The sequence below is a fragment of the Talpa europaea genome (assembly GCF_964194135.1).
Source record: "Talpa europaea genome assembly, chromosome: 5".
In the NCBI taxonomy this organism is placed as follows: domain Eukaryota; kingdom Metazoa; phylum Chordata; class Mammalia; order Eulipotyphla; family Talpidae; genus Talpa; species Talpa europaea.
The window spans coordinates 87,013,885-87,027,859 of NC_140071.1; the positions used below are offsets into that span (position 1 = coordinate 87,013,885).

At 35.4% G+C, this 13,975-nt stretch overlaps 1 protein-coding gene across 2 annotated transcripts in view; it reads right to left on the minus strand.

The window, feature by feature from the left end:
* CCSER1 (coiled-coil serine rich protein 1) overlaps positions 1-13,975 on the minus strand; it is a gene marked incomplete at both ends in the record, with an annotated part of 1,131,842 nt that overhangs the window by 958,879 nt on the left and 158,988 nt on the right. The gene's annotated exons all lie outside the window — the stretch shown is intronic.

The following is a 13,975-nucleotide window of genomic DNA, read 5'->3' on the forward strand; positions in this document are numbered from 1 at the left end:
ATTCAATTTATAAGTACTAATAAATTCCAATAAATAGAAGCAACTATTTATAAATAGTGAAATATAGAGAATATATCAATAAATTTATAGCTTTCTATTATACTGTGCCTCTGTGTCAATACTCTATATTGCGTGAATGTGTCTTATAAATGCAAACTTCTCAATACAGATATTACTGAGTAAAATATTTCAAATACAATTTTTTTTTTATAGTTTCGGACTTCCCTTGTGGCACAGGTGGTTGAGCGCTGCACTGTGAAGCTGTCTGCAGCCTCTGTAGCGCCTGTTTGATCCCGGGCGGCCGGCAAGGGTCCCACATGTCATGGCAGACCTCTCCTTTCATGCCCGCTGCACCCCTCAGCAGTGTATTTAGTCAATCTGCCTGTTCTGTTCCCTGATCTGTCTCCTCTCACCCCCCCCGCATATCTAGCCTGTACCCCAATTCTTTTTTTTAACAGTAGAATTCCAAATAATTTTTTTTAATTATAAATTTTATTTTTATATTCTCCGTACAATTGCAACCCCCTTATTTTGACCCCAATCCCTCTCCTCCCTGCCCCCCATCCCCCATAGAGTGTCTCTGGTTCATAGTTGTTTGTTGATTTTGATTTTTTGTTTCTTATAGTTATTCTTTTTCCTGGTCCCTTATTTAAGTTTTCTAAATTCCTTCTATGAGTGAGACCATCCGGTATTTTTCTTTTTCTTTCTGGCTTATTTCACTGAGCATGATCCCTTCCAGCGCCAGCCATATTGCTGCAAATTGCATGTGTTTATCTTTTTTGAATGCTGAGTAATATTCCATGGTGTATGTGTACCACCAGTACATATATATCTTGATCCAGTCATCTATTTTTGGGCATTTGGGTTGTTTCCAAAGCTTAGCTATTGTAAACAGTGTTGCTATAAACATAGGGGTGCAGGTGCTCTGTGGAATTGATGTATCTGTGTCCTTTGGGTAAATACCTAGGAGTGGAATTGCTGGATCATATGGAAGCTCTATGTTTAGTAGGTCCAGAAATCTCCACACAGCTCTCCATAGTGGTTGGACCAGTATGCACTCCCACCAACAGTGCAGAAGAGTTCCTTTTTCTCCACAACATCACCAACATTTGTTGTTGCTAGTTTTTTTTAATATGTGCCATTCTCACTGGTGTAAGATAGTATCTCATGGTAGTTTTGATTTGCATTTCCCTGATTACAAGTGATGTTGAATATTTTTTCATATGCCTGTTGGCCATTTGCATTTCCTCTTCAGAGAAGTTTCTTTTTAGCTCTTCTGCCCATTTTTTGACTGGATTATTTTCTTTGTTTTTGTTGAGTCTCATCAGCTCTTTGTAGATTTTTGTGATCAGTCCTTTATCATTAGTGTTGTGTGCAAAAATGATCTCCCAGTCGGTAGGGTTTCTCTTGGCTTTTATTATTGTCTCTTTTGCTGTTCAGAAGCTCTTTATTTAATTTGATGTACTCCGAGCTGTTTGTCTTTGCCTTCACTATCCCTGATTTGGGTGATGTGTCTGTAAATATGTTTTTGATGTGCATAACATGTAGTGTTTTGCCTATATTTCCTTCTATGTATTTTATGGTTTCAGGTCTTATGTCTAGTTTTTTAATCCATTTTGAGTTGGTTTTTGTGTATGGTGTGAGGTAGTAGTCAAGCTTCATTCTTTTTCATGTAGTGACCCAGTTTTCCCAGCACCATGTATTGAACAAACTTTCTTTGCTCCAGTGCATATTCTTTGTTCCTTTGTCAGAGATTAGTTGACCATAAATCTGTGGGTTTATTTCTGAATTTTCTATTTGATTCCATTGGTCTGTGTGTCTGTTCTTGTTCCAATACCATGCAGTTTTGATGATTATGGCTTTGTAGTATAGTTTGAAGTCTGGGAGTGTGATACCTCCATTCCCTTCTTTTTTTTTTCCAGGAGAGCTTTGGCTATTTGGGGTTTTTGGTGATTCCATATGAAGTTCATCAATAATTGTTCTATTTCTTTGAAGAATGACTTGAAATTTTGATTGGAATAGCATTGAATCTGTATATTGCTTTTGGTAGGATGGCCATTTTAATAATGTTTATTCTTCCAATCCATGATCAGGGGATGTCTTTCCATTTCTTTGTATCTTCTTCTATTTCTTTCAACAGTGTTTTATAGTTTTCTTTATATAGGTCCTTTACCTCTTTTGTTAGATTTATTCCCAAGTATTTGATTTTTTTGTTTCAATAATAAAAGGGATGGTATTTTTGATTTCTCCAAATCAGTGATGGCAAAGATAAACATTTGGGGTTACATCAAACTGAAAAGCTTCTGTACAGCCAAAGAGACATTAACCAAAACAGAGAGACACCCCACTGATTTGGGAAAAAAATCTTTGCACTCCACTTAACTGATAAGGGACTGATCACAAAGATATACAAAGAAAACACAAATGGCACAACAAAAACAAAATAAAAAAATCCAGTCAAGAAATGGGCAGAAGAACTTAAAAGACCTCTCTTCAAAGAGGAAATGCAAATAGCCAACAGGCATATGAAAAAAAATGTTCAACATCTCTTATAATCAGGGAAATGCAACTCAAAGCCCCACTGAGATACCACCTTATACCAGTAAGAATGGCACATATTAAAAAAAAAAAAAAAGGAACTTTCCTGGTCCCTTATTTAGGTTTTCTAAATTCCTGCTATGAGTGAGACCATCCATATTTTTTTATTTTCTTTCTGGCTTATTTCACTGAACACGATCCCTTCTAGCTCCATCTGTGTTGCATGAGTTTATCTTTTTTGATTGCTGAGTAATATTACATTGTGTATATGTACCACATCTTCTTGATCCAGTCATCTATTTTTGGGCATTTGAGTTCCATAGCTTACCTATTGTAAACAGTGCTGCTATAAACATAGGGGTGCAGGTGACCTCTTGAAGTAATGTTTGAAGTAATGTGTCCTTTGGGTAAATACCTAGAAGTGCAGTTGCTGGGTCATATGGTAGATCCATTTTCAGTTTTGAGGAACCTCCACACAGCTCTCCATAGTGGTTGGACCAGTTTGCACTCCAACCAGCAGTGTAGAAGAGTTCCTTTATCTTCACATCCTCACCAACATTTGCTGTTGCTAGATTTTTTTTAATATATGCCATTATCATTATCAAAATGGCCATCCTACCAAAAGCAATTTACAGATTCAATGTTATTCCAATAAAAATTTCAATGACATTCTTCAAAGAAATAGAAATATTGATGAAATCCATATTGCGCCACCAAAATCCCTGAATAGCCAAAGTTCTCCTGAAAAAAAGAGAAGGGAATGGAGGTATCATACTCCCAGACTTCAAGCTATACTACAAAGGCATAATAATAAAAAATTTGTGGGCCTCCCCAGTGGTGCAGTGGGTTGAATGCTGCACTGTGAAGATGTCCTTAGCCTCCATAGCGCTGGTTCAATTCCCGGCTGGCCAGGGAGAATCCCACATGTCAAGGCAGATCTCACCTGTCTCGCCCACTGCTCCCCTCAGCAGTGTATTTCGTCAATCTGCCTGTTCTGCTCCCCACTCTGTTTCTGGTGAATCCTCTCAACCTCCTGTGACTCTGGCCTGTACCCCAGTTCTTGTATAAATAATAATAAATCTTTAAAAAATAAACAAAAATTTGTGGATACTTTTAAAAGGGTCCCAAGGTAGGTCTGAAACTAACAGAAGAGGGATTGAGGCCATCCTGTTAAGCATATTTAATTGTTATGCCTTCAAATGGAATTTTAATATTCTTTCATTAAATCAATTTGGATTTATGCTATCTAAATAATGTTCCAAGATCAGTGTTAAAATTACACTATTAAATAAGGCCATTTTATTCTTTGAAAGGTTGGCTTATATTTAATAAAATTATCTGAGCAGATAATCACATTGTAACATTTTGTACAATGTGTATTTATCTTTTTATCCTTCTTCAGTATCCTCCAATTTCTTTTTAATTTAATGGCAATCTAACGTTCAATAGTAAAATCATCAAGGGTATGACTCTAGGCCCACACACATATATAGACACACACACACACACAAAAAAAAAAAAAAAAAAAAACGACACATACATACACACATACACAATTCCTCTGCAGGAAGCTAACAATTACAGAATATCTATTTAGAATCTAGAACCCAAAATGAACAACTTAACTGTGGGTCTTTTATTTAATGTCTTACAGCAGAAATTTGAATTTGTCTTATATTTAGTAAAAGCTAAGTAGTACTAGATATAACTGTACAAATCAACTTAGTACATGTCAATTATAACAGTAGTAAGTATTCAAAAGTTTAAAGTAATATTAATTAATTATAAAAAACTTTGTTTGGGTTATTGGATACTAACAATTTCAACACGTGGTGACAGGGGATGAATAACTCAAGTGGCTTTCCCAACATAAAATTCAATTTAAAAAATTTAGGAGGCATGGTATACCATAATAGTGTTCATGCAGTTATTTCAGTGAAAAACTGAACCAATATTGTGAGACTTGAAGAAAAACTAGCCATTTCAATATTTAGTAAATTAGTAGAGAGGATAATGTTGAAACAAGATTAAAACCAGGTACTAACATGTGTGAGAACATCTGAAAATAATTCCAAAGAGAAATTACAGAAATCAGCTCCCGAGGCAAGAAAAGACAGACTCAGAAATCAAGACCATTGTCTATCCACAACATGGAAGATTAGGGAGGTTTACATAAACCTCCCCATGAAGAAAACCTCCCCATGAAGAAAAATCCTAAATTTTGTTCACAGTAAATTTTACCAGATAGTAGGAAACTGAATCAGATACTCTTCTCTCAGGTTGATGACAAACTGTGGATGCAGAACATGGAAATGGTAAGAAATCTGCAGTCAGGGAAGTGACAGTGCCTATGAACCAAACAATCTGGAGATCAGGCACAGATGTAGAGGTGCATGGACCATGTGTGGGGAACTTTTTCAGTGAGGAGGAAGTATAAACCTATACGCTAGGTTGATGGTTCAGTCAGAAAATACGGCTGCCAGAGCATGCCTCCTGCTAGCAAATCTCAGAGAAATACCTCACATCATATAATGGAGCAGCAAGAATACAGTATCCTGGCATTTGGACTCCTTAAAGCAGTAAAGAGTGTGTATTTTGGAAAGCAAGGGAAGAGGAGGCAGCATTAATCTCTCAACTGGGATTACCCCCAACCCCAAGACTGAAACTGAGTATTTGTATTTCAGCATCCACTTCTCACCTCAGCAAATAACAATGAAGCAAAAGAGATAAACTAAATATAAACCACAGTGCCGGTGAATGGAAAAAAAAGCATATAAGGCAAAACACATGCATGGAAATAAGTAACATATAAAGAAGTGAAAAAACTGAAAGAATTGTAGACACCTAGATAAGGATACAATATCAAGAACCAAACAGACCTAGAGTTTATAATAACAATCTTAAAGTAACTCAATGCTATTTTAGAAACCCATTAAATACAGAAAGGCAGGTTCAGAATATTAGAGAGGAAACTCAGGAACAGAAGGAGTTTTTCACTGAAGATACTGAAGATATTAAACATGCACACATGTGCACACACACGCACAAACACACACACACACGGGGTGGGGGAGAAGCTGAATAAAATCCGCACAGCATTCTAAGTAGACTTATGCTAGTAGAGGAAAGAATTTTGCAAACTGAAGACACACATATATAAATGCCAACAGTGGAAGAAGAGAGAGAAACAAGATTTAGGGAAAATGAAGAAAATCTCTAAGAAATATCAGATTACATTAGAACAAGAAAATTAAAGATAGTGGGTATCCCAGACAAAGAGGGGGAGAAAGAAGGAAAAAGTGGGGGAGGGAAATGAAAATAGCTAAGAACTTCACAAAGATAAGAACAGAATGAAAAAAAAAAAATGAATGTTCAGGAAGCAAAAATAAATAAAGAAAAAAATTGAATAGCTAAATGCAAAAAAAAAAAAAAAAAAACCTACACCAAGACACATGATTTCTAAATAATCAAGTCAATGATAAGAAAAATATATTAAAGCCTGATCAGGTGTTAAGAATGTTACACACGCAAAGGCACCTCAATCAGAGTATTATCAGATTTCAAGGCAGGTATTCTCAAGGACAGAAGACAATAGAATGCTGCATTTACAATTCTTAACACTAAGAATTCCATTTATCACCACCAGACCTGACCTATAAGAAATGCTGGAAGGCTTTACATGTGAAAAGTAAAATAAAATAAAATCGCTAAACCTTGAGCAAAGTGATAAATATTAATAAGGAATAAGAATATTATGAGACAAGAAACAATGAGGGGGAGGAGGAAAAACAAAGTGTACATCAAAAGCTGATGAATCGATATAAGCATAAACGGGTCCATTTTAGATACAGGAAGATTGATACAACCCTTATAAGTAACAGTAGAACAACCTATATTATAAACAATTAGAAGAAATGATGAAACTGAAACACCAGTCAGTCATCCAAATGAAGAGGTAGAGAGAACCCATGGAAAAAAATGAAGTCAGTAAATACACCTTAACTATATAATCACCTTAAATTCATCCACAAAAGCCAGAGTATGACAGACTGGATTTAAAATGTGAGCCATCTATATTATGCATATGAGAGTTAGTCATCAGATGCAAACACAATATAAATTTACCATGAAAAAGCTGGACCAATATATTTAATCCAATAACAAAGAAAAAAAGCAGGAACTGCTTTTCTCATATTTGATAAATAATATTCTCAGTGAAAAAGACAATTAATGATAAAGACAGGCATGACATAATGAGCTAGTGGACAATTTATCAAGATGATATAAATGGCATCAATATTTATGCACCCAACAGAGTTCCACTCAAACACATAAAACTATTAACAGAACTAAATCAACATAAGAACTCAACATCGCAACACTAAGAGATATGAACACACCACTTACATGAAAAGATTGATAATCTAGGAAAAAAGTAAACAATGATATAATGGCTATAAATGAAGCAATGAATCAGATGGACTTCACAGATATTTATAATACTTTTCATCTCAAAAGAAATGAATACACATACTCTCAAGCACACATGGACTTTTCTCAAGATAGATCATGCTGGGACACAAGCATGTCTCAAAAATGTATGAAAACTGAAAATATATCAAGTGTCTTTTTCTGATCACAATGGAATAAAACTAGACATGAACTAGAAAAAAAATTGGAACAAACTTGAAAATGGGGAGACTGATTTTTATTTTTTTAAGATTTATTTACTTATTTATACAAGAACTGGGGTACAGGCCAGATGTGTGGGAGGGTGAAAGGATTCACCAGAGACAGAACTGGGAACAGAACAGGGAGACTGAACAGAACAGGCAGACTGACGAAATACACTGCTGAGGGGAGCAGCGGGTGAGACAGGAGAGGTCTGCCACACCATGTGGGACCCTCGCTGGCCACCCGGGATGGAACTGGCACTGCAGAGGCTATGGACAGCTTCACAGCGCAGTGCTCAACTGCCTGTGCCACCAGGGGAGGCCTGGGAGATTTATTTTTAAATAAATAAGTCAAGAACAATCAAAAGAAAAATTTAAAAATGATCTGGAGGCAAATAAAAATAAAGAGATAAGGTATTAGACACTATGGTGCACACAAAAAAGTGGTATTAAGAAGGTATAAACAAAAGCAATACAGACCCATGAAAATAAGCAAGAAAAATATCAAATAAAGAATCTAACTTTACATCTGAAGGAAGTAGAAAAAGAACAAATGAAACAAAATCAATAGAAGTATAGAAATAATAAAAATGAGAGTAGGTATAAATAAAAGAGAAAACAAAAACATGATAAAGAAGATCAGTGAAAACCAGAGCTTGTTCCTTGAAAAGATAAACAAAATCAACAATAATATTAAAACAAAACAGCCAAAATCACTAAGAAGAGAGAAAATCTGGATAAAACAGGATCAGAAATGAAAGAAATGAAGTTATATCAGATGCCACAGAAAAACAAAGATCGTAAGAGATAACTATGCAAATAAACTGGACAACCTAGAGAAAGTAAATATTTTTAGAAGCATACAATCTTCCAAGATAGAACAAAAATGGAACAAGTTGTATAGACCAATCACAAGCACAGAAATCAAAAGAGTAATCAAAGCTCTTCCTTAAAAAAAAATTTAAAGAAGCACAGGATCATATGGCTTCACTACTGAATTCTATAAAAACTTCAAAGACTTTTAACACATAGTTCTTCTCAGACTCCTCAAAAATTTTTAATGAGACCAACATTAACTTAATTGTAAAAAAAAAAATCTATAGACAACACCTCCGATGAACATTGATGTAAATTCTCTTTTTTTAAAGATTTATTTATTTATTAATACAAGCACTGGGGTACAGTCAGAAGTGTGGGAGGGTGAGAGAATTCACCAGAGCCAGAGTGGGGAACTGAACAGGCAGACTGATGAAGTACACTGCTGAGGGGAGCAGCGGGCAGTAGGAGAGGTCTGCACGCCATGTGGGACCCTTGCCAAGTGGCCGGGGATGGAACCGGTGCTGCAGAGGCTGCGGGACAGTTTGCAACCCAGCACTCAACCGCTGTGCCCCTGGGGAGGCCCAAGATCAAATATTCTTAAAAATCTTGGCTGATCAATCACAAAGCTATTTACAACTCGAAATAATCTTGGGATTTATTCATGTGTTGCAATGTTAAAGCTTTAGTTGCAACAAGATTTGCCATTCATCACAATAACAAAAAATAAAAATCACATGATTATTTCAGAGTAGTAAAATAGCTTTTGTGAAGATTCAACACCAATTTAAAATAAAAACTCTTGGGCCTCCCCTGGGGCACAGCGGTTGAGCACTGGGTTGCAAAACTGTCCGCAGCCTCTGCAGCGCTGGTTCGATCCCTGGCTGCTCCCCGGCCACTGGAAGAGGGTCCCACACGGCGCGCAGACCTCTCCTGCTGCCCGCTGCTCCCCTCAGCAGTGTACTTCGGTCCCTCTGCCTGCTCTGTTCCCCGCTCTGACTCTGGTGAATTCTCTCAACCTCCCACGCTTCTGACTGTACCCAGTGCTTGTATAAATAAATAAAATAAATCTTTAAAAAATAGTAAAATAAAATAAAAACTCTCAATAAAATGTGAATAAGAAGAATGTATCTCAACATACACAAGGTCACACATGAAAAATCCATAGTCAACATTATAGTCAATAATTAATTGAAATATTTTCCTCACGAACAAACAGAAGAAAAGGATATACACTTTCACCACTCCCATTCAACATAGCATTAGGCATCCTAGCCAAAAAATAAAAATAAATAAACACATAAATAAATAATGGCAGGCTAGTAAAAGGCCTAGAGGGAATCCAAATTGGAAAAAGGGAACTGAACTATCATTTTCATATGATGTGACAATATGCATAGAAAATCCAAAAATAATCCACTAAAACAATATTAGAAACAACAGATGTTTACAATAAAGTGGTAGAATACTAAATCAATAGGCAAAAAACAGTTGTGTTACTCTCTCCAAACATTGAAATAGAAGAGAAACCAAACAATACCAATCATATGAACCAAAAATGATGAAACACATGGTAGGAAATTTAACAAAAAAGAAGAAAGACTTAGACATTGGAAAATGTAAAACAAATGACAATGTCAAAGAAAATAAAAACACAAAGAAAAGGAAAGATAACCAACACTAATGGACTGGAAATATAAATATCGTTAAAATGGACACATTACATAAAGCAAATTACAGATGCAATACAATACCTATTAAAATCAAAATTATATTTTTCAAGTAAAAAGAGTTATAATAAAAATTTTTATGACACACAAAAGTCCCAGAGACAAAACGATCTTGAGAAAAAATGATAAATGGAGTTACCACACTCTTTTATTTCAAACTATACTAACAAAGCAATAGTAATCAAAAGAGTATGGCACTGGAATGAAAACAGAAACATGGACCAATGGGATAGAGTCCAGAAATAAACCCACACAAATATGAACAATTACTCTTTGACAAGGAAGCTGTGAATAAAAAAATTAAAAAAAAAAGGGAGAAAGGAAGACCTCTTAAAAAATGTTGTAGAATAACTGGATCTTCTAGCTGTGAGCAAGAGGAACATTGTTCAGAGAGACAGTCATTCAAACAGCAGTGAGAGAAACTTATATGTAGAATTAGAAATTAAAGTGGAGAAGTTGCATGATGTAATAAGGGTCATATATGCCAAACTCAGTATATGCTAGCATCATACTCAGTAGAAAGAACTGAAAGCTTTTTCTCTAAGATCAGTTACAAGATAAGACATCCACTTACACTGCAATTAATCCAGATATTATTTGAAAGCTACATCAATTAGGCAAGAGTTATAAAAGTAAACCAAATTGGAACAGAATCAGTAAAACTAGCACTATTTGCAGTTACCATGAAAATACACATAGAAAATCCGAAAGAATCCAGTGAAAGATGATTAGAAACAATACATTAGTAGAGTAAAATGCAGGCTACACAAGCAATATAAAAAAAAGTCTGCTGTATTATTATATTAAAATAATGAGCTTGAATAGAAAGAACTTTAGAAAATAACCCAATTTATAGTAGCATCAAAAGTTATTAATTACCAAGGGAAAAACATCAAGGGGGTGAAATACCTATTCAATGAAGACTAAAAGACACTGATAAAAGAAATAGAAGATGAAAGGTAATGGTAAGATTTTCCATATTTATGAATTGGAAGAATAAGAACAGGTTTTTTTGTGTTTTTTTAAAGATTTTTTTTTTTATTTATACAAAAGCTGGAGTACAGGCCAGAGGCGTGGGAGGGTGAGAGGATTCACCAGAGACAGAGAGGGAAGAACAGGCCAAAAGCACTGCTGGACCAAAAGCACTGCTGAGGGTAGCAGCAGGTGAGACAGTAAAGGTCTGCCACTCCATGAGGGAATCTCCCTGGCCAGCTGGGAATCAAACCTGTGCTGCAGAGACTGCAGACAGCTTCACAGCACTGCGCTTAACCCACTGTGCCACTGGGGAGGCCCCAGAATTAACAGTTTTAAAATGGCACTTGTACCCAAAGCAATATAGACTCAGTGCAATCTCTAATAAAGTTTCAATGGAATTCTTCAAACAAATAGAACAAACAATACAGAAATGTATCTAGAACTATACAAAATTCCACAGTCAAATGAGACATAACAACAACAACAAAAAAGGAAACTTGGAGATATCGCGTACCGCTCTACCAGATTTTAAGTTATAATGCGAGGCTACAATAATCAAATAGTAGAGTACTAGAATAAAAATAAGACACACAGATTAATGAAATAGAATTAACAACTCAGTAATAAAATCCTATGCGGGTAGTTAAACTATTACAAAAAAGCCAACAGTATATTTAAATAGATACTTCAAATTAAGGAAGTCACCAATGAAAAATTAACCGTCATCACTTATCCTCAGGAAATGCAAATCAAAATCACAATGAGATATCATCTCACATCTATGAAAATAGCTTGTATCAAAAACTGGAAACAAATGTTGATAAGAATGTGGAGAAAAAGGAGATGTCTTATACTATTAGCAGGAATGTAATTCGTTTCAGCCTTTATGAAAAATGGTATAGAACTTCCTCAAAAATAAAAAGAGATACCATTTCTAGGTATTGATCCAGCAATGCCATTTCTAGGTATTCACCCCAGTATACAATAACACACATAAAAAAACTTATGCTCTATGTTCATTACTCAAAACAGGGAAGTCATAGAACCAACCTGAATTTCCATCAGGAGATGACATGAGTAAGATACCATGGAACATACAGTTAATGGAATCGTACTCCATTATTTAAAAAAGATGAAATGGTGCCTTCCGGGGCAAAATGGGTTTATCTTGAGGATATTATAAGTGAAATAAGTCATAAGATGAACTATGTTTACAGGCTCATTTGACTTATTGGTAAAATAATAATCAAAGAAGATAAACTGGCAAAACATAACAAGAATTAATTCACAGACTGAAAAATATAGTGGTTATCTGAGTGGATGGAGGGAACAGAAAAGGAAGAAGCAGGGACAGAGATGGGGAAGTGATATGTTATTGGCATTGGTGTTTTGTTTTGTTTTTTTTTTAAGATTTATTTATTTATGAATACAAGAGCTGGGGTACAGGCCAGAGATGCAGGGTATGAGAGGATTCACCAGAGACAGAGTGGGGAAAACTGCTGAGGGGAACAGCAGGCGAGTCAGGAGAGGTCTGTTGCGCGTTGTGGGTTGCTCCCTGGTTGGCCAAGGATCAAACTCATGCTGCAGAGGCTGTGTAATTGCTTCATAGTACGGTGCTTAACCTCTTAAGCAACCAGGAAAGCCCAGCCCAGTGTTTTGATGGAGGTTTGTGAGGCATGTGAACTTTATGGAGATGTGATGCTATACTTTCAAAATTATATAACTATGTAAATGTTTGAAAGATCAATAAAATCTGTGAAAAATAAAAAGAAAATAATGAAAAAATAAAACAAGCCAAGATATGTAGGCACCAACTAGCCATATTGCAAGCTGGAAAAAAGATATCATTTTGAAATAATGGTTATCGACCTAAGAGACCATTTTTTAAATTTTTTTAAAGATTTATTTATTTATATAAGAACCAGGGTACAGGCCAGATGCACGGGAGGGTGAGAGGATTCACCAGAGACAGAGCAGGGAAGAACAGGCAGACTGATGAAATACACTGCTAAGAAGAGCAGTGGGCAAGACAGGAGAGGTCTGCTTCACCATGTGGATTTCTCCCCGGCTGGCTGGGATCAAACCCATGCTGCAGAGGCTGCGGACAGCTTCACAGTGTGGCGCTCAACTGCCTGCGCCACCAGGGAGACCCATAAGAGACCCACTTTTGCTCATGGTAATAAATGTTCTGAAGGTATCCTACAATTGAACCATAAATTTTAAGGTATCAGGCCTTGATTAAATGGCATAATTTTACTTTGTCACTTAAGAAAGCTAGGTAATTGCCAATAAAGATTTGAGCTAGCATTTACGAAGCATCACTGTATTTGATATTTTGCAGACATTTCAAAAATCTTCTAATGGTCCATAAATTAGGCATAAATTTCCAAATGTGTAAATTCTTAAGATTCAGAAATACATAATTTGCCCAAAGGTACCAAACTTTCAGGAAACGGGACAAGAATTAAGAAATACAATCTAATCAGATAATTTCCCACTTTACTAAAGATTAGCAAAATTTCAATATAAGATTTAGGAATTTTGAATCTGAATCTGAGCCCTTTGATACTGTCCTTATATTTCCTAAGTCTGTCTTTAAAAGCATAAATCTTAAAATAGCATATCAGTTCTCATCTTGCAGTTCAAAATAAGAGGATTTTCACTTATAAGATTGATATGTAAGATAATGGAATTCATTTCAACATTTGAGATCATATTCTATTTCTTAATATGGAAATTCTTTCTCTTCATCTTACCCTGGTACACTGGTGTTAATGATCCTGCATAATACAGTGAAACATAAATCAAGAAGTATACTCCTTGAATGAAACAAAAGTTGAAAAAGGGCTCTAGTTATCAGAAAAAAACTTAGTCATGAATTCAGAAAATTATCTATTCACATCATTAATTATGAATTCTGGAACTCAATAAAATAGAAGGCATTCTCATTAACCTAGTATTTATTATTCAAGTTCCTACAATTATGAATCTGAATAGAGAAGTTAAATTTGGCTTACAATAAAACACACACAAGTGAAATAACTACTTATAAAATTAATCCTCTCTCAAGCACTCTCTCCCACTCTTATATCCATCCTAATCCAAGGTGCTTGAAAGATGATTTTTATACTAATTGATGACTTTAAAGGGCTTTGCAAAATTCAATAAAACCCTGCCATATTCTTGTGAAAATGATCCTCTAAATATAAGTGTATGCAACTGAAGTGAATGTTGTTACTTCTT